This window comes from Crocodylus porosus, unplaced genomic scaffold (genome assembly GCF_001723895.1).
Source record: "Crocodylus porosus isolate Cpor-Errol unplaced genomic scaffold, CroPor_comp1, whole genome shotgun sequence".
NCBI classification, from domain to species: Eukaryota; Metazoa; Chordata; order Crocodylia; family Crocodylidae; genus Crocodylus; species Crocodylus porosus.
In genome coordinates this window covers 11,997,535-12,013,892 of record NW_017728925.1, presented here as the reverse complement: position 1 = coordinate 12,013,892, position 16,358 = coordinate 11,997,535, and positions in this window count along the sequence as shown.

Genomic DNA, 16,358 nt, shown 5'->3' with positions numbered 1-16,358 from the left:
CGACACGAGGCCTGCCGGGGTCAGTGAGATCAACTCTACTGACCCCGGTGAACTCTCCACTTGCTCAGCTCATGGCTGTTTGGCCTCACACCCCAATTTCCAGGACCCTCTTAAGATTTCAGTATTACTGACTGCTGCTTTATTCAGAACCAGACACCGCCAGAATGGTGCAAATGCCTCCTGTCACCCCCTAGTTTCATGGGCGACTTGTTTTTTAATTAAAATATATCTATATCTATATAGTTATATATATGCATCCTCTATCATAGACTTCTATTGCACTTTTTTAAAACCACCTTAAGAAACCCGCGCACCCATTACAATAACAGCACCTGCTCCCCTGTGCCCACGCACGCCCACTCTCTACCCTTCCCGAGCCCAAACACAGTCCCTTAGTCCAAGCCGCGATTTGGGGTTTCCCTTCTCAGTTTTTTCTCTGTCGCTGTCACTTCCTCACGGCTGATCCTGTTGTCCTCCTTGCTGTCTCCAGGTCCAGTTGCGCTGTTGTCCCCTTCGTTCTCCCTGTCCACTTCCCTTCCCGGGGGGACTTTGAATAGCCTGTGCCACGTGTCCCTTTTCCAAGCAGAGCTGGCTGTATCCTCTCCATCCTCTCCCGCTGCTTTCCAGTAGTAGGACTAGAGTTCACTCAGAAACATTTTAATACAGTCTGTCTGCTCAAGCTTAGTGTGACCGTACATCGGGGGTTCCTGCATGCCACCGGGCGCTCCTGATGCAGGACGCAAACTGGTCTAAGCGGGTTGTCTGGGACCCCTGATGTTTCATCAGATGTCCGTACAGCACCGCCTCCCTTGTCATCAGCCTGACATCTGTCACTTCCTCAAGTAGCCAGCTTACCTTTTTCCACACTCCCTTGGCATATGGGCAGAGCCAAAAGAGGTGGCCGATGGTCTCACTCTCGTCTTGGCAGCTTGCCCTGACACAGCTGGGTCCAGACTCTTGTCTCGCTCTGTGCCTCCACGCCTTTGCTGGGAGTATGCCATGAGCTATGAGCCAGTTCAAGTCTCTGTGGTCTTTTCTTAGGTCTTTGTGGAAGATCCGGTCCCAGACGGCCTGGCAATCATCGTCAGGGAGCAGCTCCACAGTCGATAGTCCGTCTCTGTCTCTAACTGCCTTCTGTATCTTCCTGTGGTTGGACATGGTCCCCGGGCTTTCCTTCTGTAGCCCATCCTTGCTCCGGCACTTGTTCAGTACCCTGTCGGACCAGGGTGCTCCATGGTGCATGGTCTCCCTCTGGCTGGTGCATACACCCCTCATGGAGATGACCTGGAAAATACTCGACAAGGCAGGCTGTTTTGCTTGCTGGCCCAGTTGCCAGCTTGCAGATCTGGCTTGTGTACCATGCTCACAGGAACAGGTGGATGTCTGGCATCCCTGTGCCCCTGGCCCGCTTCTTCTTGTACAGGGTCCTCCTTGACCCCTTCTCAATTCTGGATCACCAGAAGAAGATGCACACGGCTCTCTGGATTCTGCGGGTAACACATTTGGATGGGGGGGAAGACCATTTGGATGGGGGGGATGCGGTGTACAGAAGCATTGGTAGCAACACCGCCTTCATGAGTGCCACGCACCCCTCCATGGAGGGGCGGCATGCCCAATCTCTGCTTCACTTTGGCCTCCTTCTTCTCCCCAGGTGTCCTTCTGTTCAGGTCAGGGTCAACCTCCACTCCAAGGATCTTGACCCCCTCACAGGGGACCGAGACCCCCAGGGACTCCAGGTCCCCGAGCTTGCCCAGAGCCAGGCATGTGCTCTTGTTCACGTTGAGCTTGGCCCTTGTTGCTGCCTCGCAGGTCCATGTGTGCCACAGGGCTCTCTCTACAGCACAGGATGTTCAGGTCATCCATGTAGGCCAGGACCTTGGTCTCTTCCTTGCTTCCTCTGGGAATCAGGACTCCATGCATCCTGGGGTCCTGCCTGATGCACTGGGTCAGGGGTCAATGGCACAGATCAAAAGGATCAGGAATAGTGGGCAGCCCTGGCGGACCCCTGACTCTATTGCGATCCGTCTGCTCAAGAACCCATTGACCAGCACCTCGCTGCTAATATCTGTGTATAGCATCCTTATCCAGCCAATGAAGGTCATGGGGGACACCCATTCGCTTCAGCGTTTCGAAGAGAAACCAGCGTGACACTCTGTCTTAGGCCTTTTCCAGGTCCAGGTTCAGCACTGCCCATTTCTGCCGTCTGTCCCATTCCAGCTCAAGCGCGTCCCTCCGTTGCAGCAAGCTCTGTAGATCCGGCGTCTTGGTCCCACACACGACTGGTCCTCGTGGATGATGGAACCTAGGACAGACCTAAATCGCTCCGGCAAGACTTTGTCCAGCAGCTTCCAGTCGAAGTTCAGGAGGGTGATGGGCCTCCGATTCCTCAGCTCTTCCCTTGGACCCTTCTTGTCCAGGAGGCTTAAGAGGCCCTGCTCCGTCCCAGCTCCCAGGTGCCCCTCCTGCAGTTGCTCTTGAAAGAGCTCCAACAGATTGGGGCCCACCAGGTCCCAAAAGGTCACGTAAAACTCCTTGAGCAGGCCATCCAACCCAGAAGTCTTACCATTGTTGAACCTCCGGAGGGTCTGCTCGAGCCCCTGCAGCATCCATGCCTCTTCCAGCTGCTGCTGCTCGGCGTCTCCACGGGCCCAGGTGAGCACCTGCAGGCACTGCTGCATGGCCCCCGGGTCTTCCCTTTGTGCGGTGTCGAGTTCTCGGTAGAAAGCGGTCACTGTTTCCAGCATGCCTTCCCTCAACTAGTGCTCCACTCTTGCTCCGTCACTTAGGCATGTCATGGGCTTCTCTTTGCTCTTCTTTAGTCTGGAGCATAAGCAGACCACTCCTCCCCCTCCACCACCCAGGGCAGCCTGGCCTCCTCCTGGTGGCAGAACCCAATCTGGGCTTTTACCTCTCGTATATCTTCCCTTACATCCCAGCCCACCACTGCCTGCCTGCGCAGGTCCTATAACTTATGGGTCAGGCGCTCGTGCCGCCTTCTGCCAGAGAAAGCTCACTGCTTGCCAGCCTTCTGGAAGAAGACCTTGGTCCTTTCTTTGATGCTGGCCCTCCACTCTGTCTGATTTGGGTACAGGCTCTTATGGGCTACTGCTAAAATCTGACTGCTTCAGGGGCAGAGACTCCCCTGCACTCAGCAGCTGCTCCAGGCAGCAGCACTACCTCACCGCACCTTTGAAACAAGGGTGATTAGCCCCATGCACAGCTCTTAACAAGCATGAGTCCACCTCACAATTACATTGGTGGGAATCAGAGGGACTGCTGTCAGTAAAATTATTGTCCCCTTGGCAGGTGGGATGAGGGAGAGAACTAGGCAGGGGGATTTTCATAGTACGGGTTCACCTTGATGAAGTTCCATACAAAGCTGCATCCTGAATCCATTCCCGCAGGAGGGCTCCACTTCAGATCTTCATCCTCTTCCAAGCTGTTGAACCAAGAGTCTCTTGGGCATGAGAAGCCTGGACAGAGCCTCCTCATCCCAGGGTTCACTCCAGATGGGCACAGGAATCCAGTTCATGTTCTCCTCCCCTTTTCCTAAAGACAAATTCTGTGCAACTGAAAATGCCTACCATTTTATAGGGGTATTGGTTGTAGTCGTATTGATCTAAGGACATAGGCAAACAAGGTTCTTTAGGTCAATCCAATATCTTTTATTAGACCAAGTAAACTGGTTAGAAAAATTCTTCTTTGCAAGCTTTCAGGTACAAACACCCTTCTTCACGCTGAGGAAGCATCTGTAGTTGTTCTGTGCTCTTCCTGGATAGGGTAGAATAAAATATAAGCCAGAGGTTAGGATGTGAAAATACCGGTCAGTGAAAATGCAAATAGAGGCAGTCAGAGGGTGAGAAACAGGTTGGGGTGGGGAGGGGAAGGGGAATGTAGACCTGGTGATAAGATACAGCTAGTCAATTGTAGAGAGCTTATCTCAGGTATCAGATGTCAGGCAGGTTACAATGTGCCATAAATCCAATGTCTATAGTTAGTCCATGATTTTTTGTATCTAGTAGGTTGATGAAGTGAAGTTTGTAGGCTCATCTATGAAAGGTGTTTTGTAAATTCCCTCTGAGGATTAGAACTGAGAGATTGGAGAGAGCGTGGTTGTCTTGTGAGAAGTGTGACCCCACAGGTAATTGGGTAGTCCTGTCTTTGATAGATCTCCAGTGTGCATTCATTCTGGTGTGCAGTTGTTGTTTGGTTTCTCCTACGTATTTTCCATCAGGGCATTTAGTGCACTGGATGAAATGCATTACATTTCTGGAGGTGCAGGTATAAGATCTAGGAATGATGAGGGTTATGTTGTGTGGTGTGGTTATTGCAGGAGTGGTGGAGATATGTTGGCAGGCTTTACATTTCTTGTCCCAGCATGCTCTGGATCCATTTGATGTGTTTTGAGCCATAGGAAGTTGCTTCTGGTGATAAGGTTGGTGAGGTTCAGTGCTTGTTTAAAAGCTAGGATGGGTGGTTCTGGGAAGATGTCTTTAAGAATTGGGTCTTTTTCTAGTACGGGTTGTGATTGCTGGAGGATTTCCCGTATAGGTTCCAGGAAGGGATGACACGTCATAACCAGCCGTGTGCGATTCATAAAGGTTTTCTTTCTGTACTGCAGCAATTCTTCACGTGGTATCCAGGTGGCTCTTTCAAAACTCCGATCTCTCTCTCCGGAGGAGTGTCCATGTTGTGTGAAAGCCCTTTTGAGATTTGTGAGGTGAGAATCATGGGTGTTTTCAGTGCAGATTCAGTGATATCAGAGGTCTTGGCTATATATTATAGCTTTCTTGGTGTATTTACGAGGATTGCTGGTTCTTTGCAGATGGGTATGTTGGTCTGTGGGTTTCTTGTACATGGTGGTTTGTACAGGTTTCCCTCGCTTTATGCTGTACATGCGCTCCTGGAAAACTGCACATAACTCGAATTGGCACAAAGGGAATCCACTTTACAATGTAACAAATAGGGATATGTTCCAAGACCTCGACTGTGCTGACCCTGAGACTCTTTTCTACCACTTTTACAAGACAGTTTTGGTACTCACCAACAGCAGACAGTGCAGACAAGCACAGGGCACTGTCATAATGTGGATGGCGACTACAGAATCCCGTGCTGCAGAAAATAAGTGAGGAGCATGGATCCACACAGGAGACTATATTTTGGTGCGTGTCACTCCCATGATGCACCCCACAAAGCAGCTGACCGCGGGCTTCCATCACACCGATCGCATAAGAGTGAATTTACCCTGCATATAACAAATTTTTGGTAAAAAAAGGCTCATCACATAAAAGCTTGTTATATTTAATGCTTTGAAGTTGCTTACAGCATTGTTCATATTTTAGCCTTATTTAATCATTGCTTAAGTTTTGTCCTATTAACTTTTTGTTTTTATTGCTAGCTGGCTTTGAGTTGTTTTTGTAGAGCTCATAGGTGCTCATTGTATTATAACTTTTCATTTCTATCACTGTAAGAAGTTGGTTTAACATAACATAGCAATGGCTTTGTTACCAGCTCCAATTAGCTGAGGTTGGCATTAACCAGCTGAATCAGAGGGATGAAAGGATTGGATATATTAATAAAAGGTGGTAAGGGAAACCAATGGACACTGGCCAAAGACAGACACCGGAAAAAGGCCAAATTAAGAGGTGTGCTTGCAATGGGTCTGTTAGACAAAGGAATATGCTGATGGGATAAAAGATGGATAGTATGCTGACTGCAGAGAGACCAATCCAAAAGCAAAGAGTCATCAAAGGAGTGAAGTTGAAGAAAAACATAAGAAGGGGGAGCAAGAAAGTTCATCATCGCTGTCATAAATCCAGCCTTTAACACCTATCTAGCCCGTCCCAGCCCACAACGTACCCTTTCCTTCCAGGAATTGAGTGGCTGTCTTTTCTGTTGAGAAAAGTAACATCTGGGATTGGGTGAGATTATTGTACTGAATGTTTTCCTCTCTCTGAATATAAAAACTGCTAAGATAATACTTGTTGTACCAATAAAGTTAGAGTTGGATTTTAGGACACTGAGTTGTCCTAAACATTGATTTTAAGTCACTGAGTTGTCTGTGTAACCCGGAAACACCCAAGGGTGTGCTTGTCTTCAACTGGAAGGGATAGATGAGGCAGGCGACAGTGCTGTGAGAGGGACACCAGTGATTTAAGCACGGTCCCTCTTTCCTCTATAGAGTCAACTCCATGCCAGTGTTCTTAACTATTTGTAGATTATTGAATTATATATATTATTGTATATATAGCTATAGCTATATATCTATATATATATATGTAAATATTCTAATAGGTAACAAAAAAAACTTTCCAAAAATATTCTTAGCAATATCTTTTAACACCAAAGGTATACAGATAAATATTTACAATACAATAAGCCAAAAGCCCATTATACCAAACTAACCCAACTCCATAACATTTTGTACAACATATTCTTAATTATGATAACAATTATACAAAATGTGAGGTGCAGTTTTACACAATATAAGGTGCATTTATCCCAGCTAGCAAGGGGCGCTTCCCTGTCTATGGGTCTAGCTGGGAGGGGAACTTCCCCCCCGGGGGGTTGCCTTATTTCAGGTATGCCTCCCCCGCGGGACCCGACTCTGCCAGCAACTTACAGTTTTCCTGGAGCTGCCGTCGACCGGCTTCAGAGCCCTTTGCTCAATCAGAGGCCCCTCCGGCGTTGTCTGCATCAGTCCGAGACCTCCCTCCTGGCCCTGTGCCCCGCTTTGGGCAACAAGGGTCCGTCCAGCTCTCGTGGGGGGGAACCTAGCCACCACTGGCTGGGTTTACCTAGCCTTATGCCTAGACCTCCCCTCTCCTAGGCCCTGCTCTAGGCTCTGGGGCTCTTTTAGTTCTTCGGCCAGGCCACACTGCGGGGCTCCGGTTATCCGGCTTAAGCTGGGGCTAGCCTGAGCAGCCTCAAGCTGCTCCCAGGGCCGGCTCTCCACGTGCCAGTGTGCATACTGCTCCGTCCAGCCCTCTGCTGAGGATGCAGGCTCGAGCTGCCTCGGCGCAGCTCCCCCCCGTGTGCCGGCCTGCGCACCGCTGGGGCGAAGAAGGGATCCCACGGAGGCTCTTCCCTCTCCGACCTCCCTCACCGCCTCTGCCGGGTGTGCTGAGCGCCCTGGGCTTTTATCTACACTGGAGACCCCGCCCCTGCAGTCTGTGGGACCTGCAGAGCGCAGTCTTCAATCAGGTCCAGGAGCTCCTTGCAAACCCCCCTCCCAGCAGGGGCAGGGCAAGCCCCTCCCAGCTGTTACCTGATTGGTAGAAATGTTCCACCAATCCAAAGCGTCCCTCTCCAAGCTGGGAGCCCGCCACATCTGCATTTAAGTGAAACTTTGATTTTAGGACACAGAGTTGTCTGCCGTTGTATTTCACGTTCCATTTAAGGGTTAATTGTGGTTTAACGCTCCCTAAGCACGGTCTGGTGGGCAGTGGTGCTAACACCACTGTCCGGCTACTGCAATGACAGGCAAGGAGTTGGTTAGTATATGTGGAGGGGATTCTTGTCCCACGCTACCGAGGAAGGCAAAAATCCTCACGGTCCTTGCCAATCTGATGGGGGGCAGAGCTTAGGATTCCTCCCGGCCCCCAAAATTTGGTGACTGGTGTAACACGGAGAGAAAAAGCAGGAACTCTGAATTTTCTAAGCGCTGACTATCAGTGCACCCCAGCCAAAAAAATCCCTGCCCCAGCTGTGGCCAGTGCTTCGGAGGAAGGGGGAAAGGCCCCCAGCTCACAGAAGCCAGCAGCATTCATGAAAGGAGGAAATTCCTCCCTGGCCCCTACAGGCAACCAGCAAAAGATCTGAAGCCTGGGATAACCAGATGCTTTCCAACCTGACACCACACAGAGTGCAGAACGGCAAAAAAAATCAGGCTGTCATGCTTTCCTAAGGCTTGGTGTATCTGTGATCCCTTCCATATATAGACAGGGCTGTTTCCCCTTGTCTGCTTCAAGGGATGCTCCAGAGGGGCAAAGAACATAGTGTTAGCACGGCGGATCAGAGCGGCATCTCTCTAGTTCAGTACGCTGTCGCTGTTGGTGGGCAGCATCAGCTGCTTCAGAGGCAAGCGCAAGAAACTTGTAGCGGACAATTATAGAATAACCAGCCCATAGGGGAATTTTAGTTCTAAGCCAGTGAGTTAGTGACTAGTTTATGCCCTGAAGCGTGAAAACCCATTTCAGATTCAGTTGCGTCTAAATCAAGGAATGTCTCATGCCGGCACAGACTTCATTAGCTCATCTGAGACCATTGCAGAGACATTCAAGACTGCAACTACGTGCACAGAGCCCTAGGACCCAAAATCAAGTTAGCAAGAGCATGAATAGACTGTAGCTGTCATATGGATGAGCTGGGAGATCAGGCATGAGCAGGTCTGGCAGTTCTTCTTAATTCCATTTATGATGGCACATTATCCAAGCATTACGGAAAAATTTACATGCTGAGAAAGGCAATTAAAAGGGCTTAGGAAGATTTAGCCGTAACTATATAGAATACCAAATGTATACAATTTGGAAGCCAATGGCAACAGAAATATTTTCATTTTGTTGTTTTTTTTATTTTAAGTCATCAATTTAAATCGGTATTCTGATTAGGGATGGAGAAGTTAGAACGGATCGAAACCTCTCAGCCCCTTGGACTTGAATAAATAGGCATCAGTATAAAATTTTACAAGATCGAAGAGTCTTGCCCAAATGAGTACAAAAACAGCAAGGAACAGCTGTAGTCAACAGGGCTGTGCTGATTTCCACCACCTGATGACATAGCCTTTCTGTACAGCAAGGATGTTTGATGCCTAAATTTTAATCTCTTGTGGCCTATGTAATACAGCATTGATGGCTAGTCGATGAGTAGCATGTTCTATTCATTGCAGTGGATGCATGACCAATTATTCTGTGCTTGTCACTATTATAAGTAGAAATATTTTTAAAGCCAACAGCACCAACAAATTTGTCTTGCATATGGATCTTCATGCACCATTGGGCTAGAAAGTAGCACCTGACTATGAGCAAAAATGAAACATGATTGGTCTCTTCGCTATGGTGCAAGAAAGATGAATGGAATGGTCAAAAGCAAATGAGATTATTTAAAATCTGTGAGTTGTAATATCCACACACCGATTGTTAATATTTAGCATTTATGTTAAGATAGGGCCCAGAATTAGAGCATCGTTGCGTTGGATGCCAAACATACCTAGAGGAACACCTAGGACATTTCCCCGGGTTGGGAAATATGTCGGGGAACTCTGCGTGCATGGGTGAGACCCACCTGGCTGCAAATCTCCCACTCTTAGTGGCTGTGCTGCTTCCTTTCTCCATTTGTGAAGGCTACTGATCCAGTCTCTCTTACTCTTACTGTAGAAGGACTTCTGATTTCCTACTTCTAGGGAGACCTGGAATAGGTCTAGTCAGCTACTATTCCTCTGGGAGAGGCTGACCCCGGGGCCTTTGAACAAGTTCTTCTCTCCCTCCCTCTGCCACCCCTCCAGAAATGAGTGCCACGGGCTCTTTTCCAAAGGGAGAAGAGAGGCCAAACATCAGCCCTGGCCCCAGTCCCATCCTGCAGGGTGACTCAGAGGACCTCCATTTGCTATCATATCTGTGGCCTTTCCCTTTTTAGAACTGCTGGGTGAGAGAAGGACCCAGGTCATTACCTAAAGAAAACGTACGTGCAATAGTTTTCCAGTGTGCTCAACAGATCAGGTGCGGGCCGCTCCTTTTCTTCATTTTGGGCTATTGTATCAAGAGCGCTGCAACGATGCATAACATCAAGATGCCAGCCTAATGTTCCAGTTTGCTAGAGACTCTTGTGCAGGTGCCTCAGCTCTGCAAGCCTGCATCCCCCTTCCGAAATGAGGAGTGACCGAGTGAGGCACAAACAGAACACAGAACTGGTTGATTAAAGCAGAAGGATGTCTACTTTTCCTGACCGTCACCAGCAACAGGAACCAAAAGCCAGTTGGCCTGACATTGCAGGTGTCCCTGAGGCTCCTTCTCAACCACAACTTCACTCTTCCCCTGTGCGCAATGTGGAGCAAGGCCATTCCTCCTGCTCCTCGTGCTCTGATGATTTTCAGGAGCTCCGTGATGCTGCAGCTGGCGACAAGGCAGGCGCTTTCTGGAGTTGGACAGCTTCTAGGTGCAAACAACTTTTGATTAAGGCCACAGGGTCAAGCCTTCTGAGTCTGGGTTCCCTAATTGGGCAAGAGGCTTGAGACAGATTTGAGAGGCCCAGAGCTCCTTTGTATCTCTCCGAAGCAGTTGATCGTCTTCAAAAGACAACAAAGGACGTTGATGACAGGTCACCTTTCTAGGGCTCTCAGCAGCACAAATAAAACAGGAAGCTCCTAATGAAAATGTTAAGTAGTATCCCTTACCTTGCCAGACAAGGACTTTCATGAAGAGGCCATTATAACGGACACCCTGGAGAACAAGCTCTTAAGTAGAGAGGACGACTGCAGCTTTATTGAAACTGCTTTGTTGGATGGCAGAATATGTTCCTGATATTTCCAAGTGGCTGCAAAAACGAGTCAAGATGAATACGCAAATTTAGTAACTCAAAATTAGATGATGGAAATTGTGATGCTTAAGATCTCAAGGGTTATTTCTGAGCTAGGTGGAATCCCATTATGCCAGATGAAACAACAGACTTCACCAGCAAAGAGCAAGTGGTTTAATGTCTGCTGTATGGAGATGAAACCATGTTCATGACGAGTTCAGCAGTTTGTAGGATGTAGCCTGCATTTCAGCAGAGGTTATTTTATCAGCATTAATAAAAACTAAATCTCGGGATCAACAACTGTCTCAAACAATGCTCTCATGGTGCCACTAATTGACTGACCTTATTGTCAAGGGGGGCAACCAAGCTGCAAGAGGAGGCACAACAAACAACAAACTCATTGCTGTGGGCGTGCTTTAAACTTGGCATGCCAGGACTCCATGGGTGCGTCTACACGTTCATTAATGTGCCTTAGATACTGCACTTTTAGTTTAGTACTTCCTTAATAAAGTACTAACTAAATGTGCAGTACCTAAAGTTACTGTGCAGTAGCGCTGGCGCATGGTTATTTAGGGATGCTTACTGCGCATTAGCTAAACAAAACTGTGCAGTAGGCTATTAGCACAGTTTTTGTTGTAACACGCTACTGCGCAGTGCTATTAGGTTGGGGCGGGCAATTATTTTGGGCAGAGGGCTGCTTACTGAGTTTCGGCAAGCCATTGAGGGCCACATGAAAGGCAGCCAGGGGCAGATAAATATTAATTTTCTAAATTTTTTAGGGGCCCCGTGGGCCAGATAGAATGGCCTGGCAGGCCGCATCCAGCCCCAGCCTGCATTTTGCCCTCCCTGTATTAGGCTAACACGTAGGAAGCATCTTGTGTTGATACATCCCGTGAAAAACAACTTTCTCCTAAGGGGTACTCTTGAAACAGTCTACAAAAATCACAAAATGCATTAAAATTCACCAAGATGAGATGCTATGTTTCAGGACGTAAAAGGAGGCTTTAAGAAGGTTACCCAACGAGATGGACTGCCCATGAAGACATACCAGCTTTCATGTCTGAGAAGTACCTTAGGTTGTTGCATCCTTTGCAGTGTCCTGAGTTGCTCACAAAAGATCCCAGGTAGAGAACTCAATTCGAGGGCTTAGCAGCTCAGGGGGAAAAATTAAATGTTCTCTTTAAGTTGTGAGCTAGGTCCAAAAGTGACAGATGTGCTACACAGGCTGTCCGGGTTCTGCAGGGGTAGACATTTCAGCAACAGAAGGCCCATCTCGTATGAACGTGACACTGAATTCAGGCGAGTCCAAGCAATCCACTGAAAGCCACAACTAACACTGAGAGCCAATCCAGCAAAAGAGTTTAAAGCTGGAGATCATCAGCGTGCCTGAGCTTCCACAAGAGAAAAGCTTGCAAGAAAATTCAAGGAGAGACAGATGAATCCAGCTAACCAAACTCCACAAAGGAACGCTGTAAGTGCACCACTTTCCGGAGTAACTGATCTGACAATGTCTGGCCTTCAGTCAGGCTTTAAACAAAAGTGACAAAATTATCAGACTCTTGACACACTCCTCACTGAGAGAACTGCAAATTCAAGATGTGGCCCAGATGCGCCGTTCCAGTTCTCCACCAGGATCAAGTGATTACTCCGCTGCATGTGTTGCAAGCCAACGGTCAGTTTACAGAAAGGGCATGGAAGTCAGCTCAGAAATCTCTCGGTTCAGGCAGCCAAACTGCACATCAGCTCTTTTCCAGAGAGATGGAGATGGTAAATGAGATTTTGGTGATTCTGCAACCAAAGCCATAAACAAGACCAGTTCCCGGGCTCTCAATCTGCAATGGGACACCACTGATTGCCCACAGCATAGAGGAAGGACAAAAATGACCATGTACAGTTGACAGACACGTTGTGCAAGGATTCATTTTAAGAAGCCCAAAGCAAAGTTCATTGTCTGGAACGTTCTCCGGTTTGCACGCTCTCCTTTCTACTTGTGTTTAATGACTCGTTTTGCAGATTATGACTTGTTTGGTATTTAATCACTCGTTCGGCAATGCATTCTCCTGCCTGTAACACAACCAGATAACCCCCTGTTTCAGCCTCGGGACATCCTCGCTCTATTAATGCAGTCCCTATATTCTATGAGTAGTGAAAGCTTCAGACCCTCCCTTCCCTCCAGCTACTAGTTATCCATGCCCATGAAACATCCTCTCTGCCCCAAGGGCCTTGCACTCTCCGTGCTTGCTTTATCACTGACAAATTCCCTCCTGGGAAGACAAGAGACGCACCTGAACTTGGCCTGGCCCCTCTCTGCTTGCTTGCCAAGTTGCCAGGGATTCGATAAATTTGGGCATCATTTCTTCCGACCTGTGCAGACTTTTCCCACTAGAGGGCACCGGGTGACAAATCCATTCTCAAAGACCAGGATGAAATCACATCCTCACCAGTCCCAGAAAGTTAGCAGCTGGGCCTGTGCTCCAGAGCGCGGGTGGGTTTTCTAAGAGCCTACGGGGGCAGGGAGGGCTTTCGTGTCCATCACGCTGGCTATAGCATTCCCCAAAGTGCCACCGGGTTTGGGCATCCAGCCTGCAGGTGCCTCAGGGACTTTACAGTCACGGTCTCCCCCCTCCCCAGTAGCCTCTTGCCCCCCCTTTCACAGCACAGTGACATTGGTGGGAGGCCTGCAGCGACGCGTGGAAGCCGAAGACACTGCCCAGCACCACTCACCACAGGCAGCTCCAAAGACCCGGGCTTCCCCACTGCTCAGCGGGGTTGTGTCTCCAGGGATTTCCAGCCGGGGGCTCCCCCTGCAACGGTCAGGATGAAGGCACCATAGAGGAGGGAGGGGAAATGGGGGGACGCCTGCATTTTGTGAGCAATCCCCACAGGCAGCAGCTGCTGGGTGCTTGCACAGGGGTCCCCTCCTCAGCGTGCAGAGCGCAGCCAACAGCCTGAGCACGGCCAAGTGGAGCAGTAGCTGGCGCGGACTCGCTGGGCTGGGAAGGACGTAGCATCCAGGAAGGGAGAGGGGAGGCTTTGAGGAGACTCCAGCTCTGTTCTTAGCTCTTGGTGATTAATGATGCCCCCAGCATCTCCCTTACACAAGAGGCGTGTGGCATGTGTTGGCCTTCCCTGGTCAGCGTCTGCTGGCGGTCCCCAGCCCCACTCCACAGTAGGCAATAGGGAGAAGAGGGAACCAGAGCAGGAAACGAGAATCAGAAAAGAGGAAGACAAGCCATCGCAGCTGCACAGAAGGGCACGCAACCCCAGCCGGGTCTCCTCTTGGCTATTAAAAGCCAGCGGGTTGAAGAGCTCCACGGCCAGCCCAGTGAAAGCACCATCGCTCCCTGCAGCACTGACCCCGCTACCAGGTGCCGTTGCAGCCTTGCAATGGGCCCGGGGCTTGGCTACCACATGCTCTGACCGAGCCGTGCTCTCGTGGCAGCCAGCGCAGTGGTGGGACCACAGGATGACGCACGGTGGAAGGCATCCGGCCCTCCAGGGACACTGCCAGAGGCCAAGCAGATGGGGCAGGGGTGCAGTCTGGTGGCACGCGCCAGCAGTGTTAGCATTCCCTCTAGTCACGCGTGGCTGGGTGGCAGAGGGGTCGTGTCTGTGAGACGGCTTCCAGCTGGCTAGTCCTGGTCTCACAACCACACACACACACACACACGCACACGAGGAGATGGGAGAAGGTCAAGGCCCTGCAAGGCGTGAATGCCCAGAAGCTGGCAGCCCCTCCAGCTCATCCAGACCTCACGCCCAACTCTGGAGGGGCAAGAAGGGCCAAGCCTGCTGCTCTGAATGCAAGGGCCAGTCTCCAGGAAGCCACAAGGACACATAGTCCCCTTCCAGGGAATCCCGACGGGCAAAACTTCAGAAAGCTAGTGCCCCTGCCCCTCAGTGCCCAGCCCACGTGGCTCTGCATTGAACTGCTGGCTACAACACAATGCCCAGGCGCCGGGAGGCGGGAAGGAGCCTCTAACCTTGCCTGGCGTGCGCACTCGACAGGCTCCGTTTGCTGCGTCCCAGAGGAGAGGTGGGAGATGCTGGGGCTGGCAGTCGCTGTGGAGAGAGGACGGCCGGGGGGTTATTAATAACCTGCTGAGTCAGGGGGGCTCTTGGGTTTCAGGATCACAAGATGCAGACGCCGAGCGCGGCTCACAGAGGTTTTTTCTCCCTCCTTCACATTTTTTTTACACTGACGGGGACAACTGCGAAGCTGGGCAACTGCTTTGGCCAGAGCCGGGCACCGGGTACCTTTCCCCCACTCCCAGGGACAGGGTCCAGGGGAATGGTGGGTGCTCCGAGGAAAGGGAGCGTGAGCACCAGCGCGCCGCGGGTTGTCCTAAGCCAGCAGGCTGGAAGGGCTCCAAGAACAATAGCTGATGCAAGGGAGTACGGCTGCTAAACAAAGAAACGGCAGGGCACAGCAGGCCACCCCGGCAGGTCCAAGGCAGCAGTGCACAGCTTACCTCTGCTTCCCTTCAGCAAACGCTGGGCTGGCAAAAGAAGTGGCATTGATAGCTCAGTCTGCCAAGTCGTGCCCTTCACCCACAGGCAGCGTGGTGTCTCTGCCCTGCCACCTTCTCGTCAGGGCAGAGAGGTGTTCAGCCTCCCAGCCTATTTGACCAGTAGTTTCTCCAGTGGAGCTGATCCATGCCAGGGGATCTGGTTAACGACGGGGCCGTGGTGATGGCACTGCCAGTCCTCAAGGGTAGCACACTTGAAAAAACATGGTGACCAGGATGGCGGGGTGAGGTCGCACGACTGCTTCCCAAAGGGGCTGGAACTGAGTCAGATTCAAAGCAGGGGGGCAGACGTTCACAAAGGCCACAAGACTCATCTGGACTCTTAATCCCCAGTGCAAAACACGTTTGTGTCGGAAGGGAAGGAAAGCCACGTGCTGCAGGGATTTAGCCAACCTCTGCTAGCAGGCTTGGGAGGAAGCGGGCTGGGCAGAGAGGCACATTGGCCCCCACGGGGTTTCCTGCACCTTCCTCCAATGCATCCGAGCATCCGGGGCTGGCCCTCGTGGAGATAAAATTGGACTAGAGGGTCCCAGGTCTGATCCGCTACAGCGAGCCCGTGGAAAAGGAGCCGATGGTGTGGAACAGGAAAACTCTCCGACCCGACAGTCAGCGGTGCAGAGCGCATTTCCAGGGTCCTGTCATGCTGGCGGCTACCCTGAGAGAGCAGCGGGAGAAGCGAGCCTTTGTAGCCACTTCGAGACAGAGCATGGCAGTGCTCGCAAGTGCTGGGACAGTGCACAGGGCTGGGGACTTACTACTACAGTCTGGGATCCAACCAACCAAAGACTCTTGTTCCAGCTGGGATGCAGTGTAGGCTGTACCTGCTTCCTTCCTAGACTTGAGGAAGGGTGCTCTGTGCCTGAAAACCTGTCTAACATCTCTCCGGGCCCCATGGCTAGTCCCAGATGGCAGGCAGCACAACGGAAGGGCCGAGGGAGCAAGCAAATGGACTTGGACAGATGGTGAGGAGCAGCGCTTCAGCTGCCCCGGGGGTCTGGGATGCCCTGCCTGCCTTCCAGGAGAGTTGTGCTCCCTTCTCTGCCCCTTCCCCAGCTCCCCAGGGGAGTGGGAGTGCTGGTGGTTTATCAGGGAGGTGAGAACAGCTCTGCATTGCCGGCAGCATGCTCCCCCTCCGGGCTGACGCCCAGCGCCTGCATTTTGCAAGTGCCTCCTGTCCGATTTCCCAACCGGGACAGGACCAAAATAAACACTCCCCAGCCGTCTCCAGCAGCTGTTCCACCCATCAGCCCCGCTGGTCTGTCCTCCCCTTCCCTCACCAGAGCTGCGGCCAGTGCAATAAGTCACACTGTGCTGGAC